The sequence below is a fragment of the Equus caballus genome, chromosome 12 (assembly GCF_041296265.1).
Source record: "Equus caballus isolate H_3958 breed thoroughbred chromosome 12, TB-T2T, whole genome shotgun sequence".
Classification (NCBI taxonomy): domain Eukaryota; kingdom Metazoa; phylum Chordata; class Mammalia; order Perissodactyla; family Equidae; genus Equus; species Equus caballus.
Window position 1 is genome coordinate 34,404,578 of NC_091695.1, and position 3,213 is coordinate 34,407,790.

Here is a 3,213-nt window from a genome sequence, read left to right on the forward strand (position 1 = left end):
AAAAATCAGAGTAGAAATCAATGAAATAGAGACCAAAAAAAAAAAAAAATAGAAAAAATGAGTGTAACCAAAAGCTGGTTCTTTGGAAAGATAAACAAAATGGACAAATCTTTAGCTAGACTCACCTAGAACAAAAGAGAGGAGGCTCAAATAAATAAAATCAGAAATGAAAGAGGAGAAATTACAAGAGACACCTCAGAATTACAAGATTATAAGAGAATACTATGAAGAGCTATACACCAATATATTGTATAATCTAGAAGAAATACACAAATTCTTAAAATCATACACCTTCCAAAAGGAATCAAGAAGAAATAGAGAATTTGAATTTTAAAATAACCAGTAAGGAGATCAACAGTGATCAAAAACCTCCCAAAAAATAAAAGTTCAGGACCAGATGGTTTCCCTGGTGAATTCTAGCAAACATTCAAAGAAGAATTAATGCCTATCCTTCTCAAACTCTTCCAAAATATTGAAGAGGAGGGTAAACTACTTAAGTCATTCAATGAAGCCAGCATTACCATGATGCAAAAACAAGACAGAGACAACACAAAAAAATGAAATTACAGGCCAATATCACTGATGAACATCGATGCAAAACTCCTTACCAAAATACCAGCGAATCGAATACAACAATATTTTTAAAAGATCATACACCATGATGAAGTGGGATTTACTCCAGGGATGCAGAGTTGGTTCAACATCCACAAATCAATCATCGTGATACACCACATTAACAAAATGAGGAATAAAAATCACATGATCATCTCAATAGATGCAGAGAAAGCATTTGACAAGATACAGCATCCATTTATGATAAAAATTCTGAATAAACTGAGTATAGAACGAAAGTACCTCAACATAATAAGGGCCATATATGACAGAGCCACAGGTAATGTCATTCTTCATGGAGAAAAACTGAAAGCTATCCCTCAAAGAACGGGAATCAGACAAGGATGCCCACTTTCACCACTCTTACTTAACATAGTATTGGAAGTCCTAGCCCAGAGCAATCAGGCAAGAAAAATAAATAAAAGGGAGTAAAATTGGAAATAAAGAAGCGAAACTGTCAATATTTGCAGATGACATGATTTTATTTATAGAAAACCCTAAAGAATCCACTAAAAAACTTTTATAAATAATAAATGAATATGGTCAAAGCAGGATACAAAATGAACATACAAAAATCAGATGGGTTTCTGTACACTATCAACAAAGTAGCATGAAGGGAAATTAAGAATACAATCCCAGAGTGACGTCAGCAACATGGCGAGGTGAGCAGTTTTCTTTGTCTCTCCCCCTTCAAATCTACAACTAATTGGACATTTATCAGTCAGCAAAGAATATCCACACAGCACCTAAGGACACCTGAGAGATCAGCACTGCTATACATCAGAAGGTGGACAGACTTCCCCCCAGGAGGATGTGGAGACAGGTGAAAACTCTCTGACTCCTAGACAGCCTTGTACCTGCAAGCAAATCTCTACTGGCTGACAAGCTCATAGCATCGCCACAGTACCAGGGGTGGGCATGCATGTGCATCAGCAGCACAACTGTGGAAACAGGTGACTATAGCCCCAAGACCCCTGCAATTGCTCCTTAGCCCAGTGGTAAAATCCATGGTCCCACAGCAGCCGCAGGGAGAGCCTCTACTGGGCCTTAGCAATCAGACCTCTGGGAGGCCCTGGGGCAAAAGAGGCTTGGCAGCTGAGCAACCCACCAGCCGCATCTAACACACAAAGCCCTGCTGCAGCCCTGAGGAGACAAGGGACATCCAACACACAAAGCCCTGCTGCAGCCCCAAGGAGGCAAGGGAGACCCAGTGGGATGGTGCAAGTGGATGGTGACAAGTTGGAGCCCCAGTGAGACTGCTTCTTGGTCCAGGGGGAAAATTCACAGTCTCACAGCAGCTTCAGGGAAAGCCTCTGCTCAGCATTAGTGGAGAGGCCCTGCCCAGCAATCAGAAGGCTTGGAGGCCCTGGGGCACAAAGGGGCTCTGCTGGCTGAGCAACTGTCAGCTGCATTTAATACACACAGCCCTGCTGCAGCCTGGAGGGGGCAAGGGAGACCCAGCAGGACTGCACGAGTGGGTGGTGACAATTTGGAGCCCCAGCCTGACTACTCCCTTGTCTGAGAGGAAAATCCACAGTCCCAAAGCAGCCACAGGGAAGGCCTCTGCTTAGCCTTAGTGGAGAGGCCATGCCTGGCACTCACAAGGCTGGAAGGCCCTGGGGCAGAAGTGGCACAGCTGGGTGAGCTAACCACAGACTGCAGTAGATACCCATAGCTCTACTGTGGTCCATAGTGGACAAGTGAGATCTTGCGGGACCTGACAGTGGTAGAGCTGCAATTCTAGGTGAACCTGCTCCCGGTCACTGAGAAAGAGCATAACACCACTGCAGACCCAAAGGAGGGAATGTGTCTAGGCGGTCTGTGAGAGTAGGCACCAGCAACCCAAGGCCCCCTTGCGATTGTCCCCACAGTTGATGAAAGACCCCACAGGGCCACTACAATAATGAGGAGGGGCCCAGGCTCAGTCAGGAACAGCTGACAGGGATCCTGGTTAGTGCAGATTAAACAGATGTGTTCCCTCCCCCCACCCCACCAGTAGAAGCAAGTGGAAGCAGTAAGAAAACTCTATCTCTATGCAGAGGCACAAATCCATGCCATCAAGCAGTATGAAAAAATATACTAAATCTCCAGAACAGAAGGAAAATGACAAGTATCCAGAAAACAATCCCAAAGAGACTGAAATCTACAACCTAAAGGACAATGAATTCAAAATAGCCTTCATTAAAAAACTCAATGAGTTAAAAGAGAGTACAGATAGACAAATCAACGAGTTCAGGAGCTATGTCGCAAAAGAACTTGATACTATAAAGAAGAATCAATCAGAAATGTTGGAGATGAAGAATACAATGGAGGAGATTAAGAAAAATCTGGACTGTCTGAACAATAGGGTCAATAATATAGAAGACAGAATTAGCAATTTGGAGGATAGGAATATAGAAATGCTGCAGATAGAGGAGGAGAGAGAACTAAGACTAAAAAGAAATGAAGAAACTCTCTGAGAAATATCCAACTCAATTAGGAAATGCAACATAAGGATTATAGGTATCCCAGAGGGAGAAGAGAAGGAAAAGGGGGCAGAGCACCTGTTCAAAGAGACAATGGCTGAGAAATTCCCAAATCTGGGGAGAGAGATGGGACTCC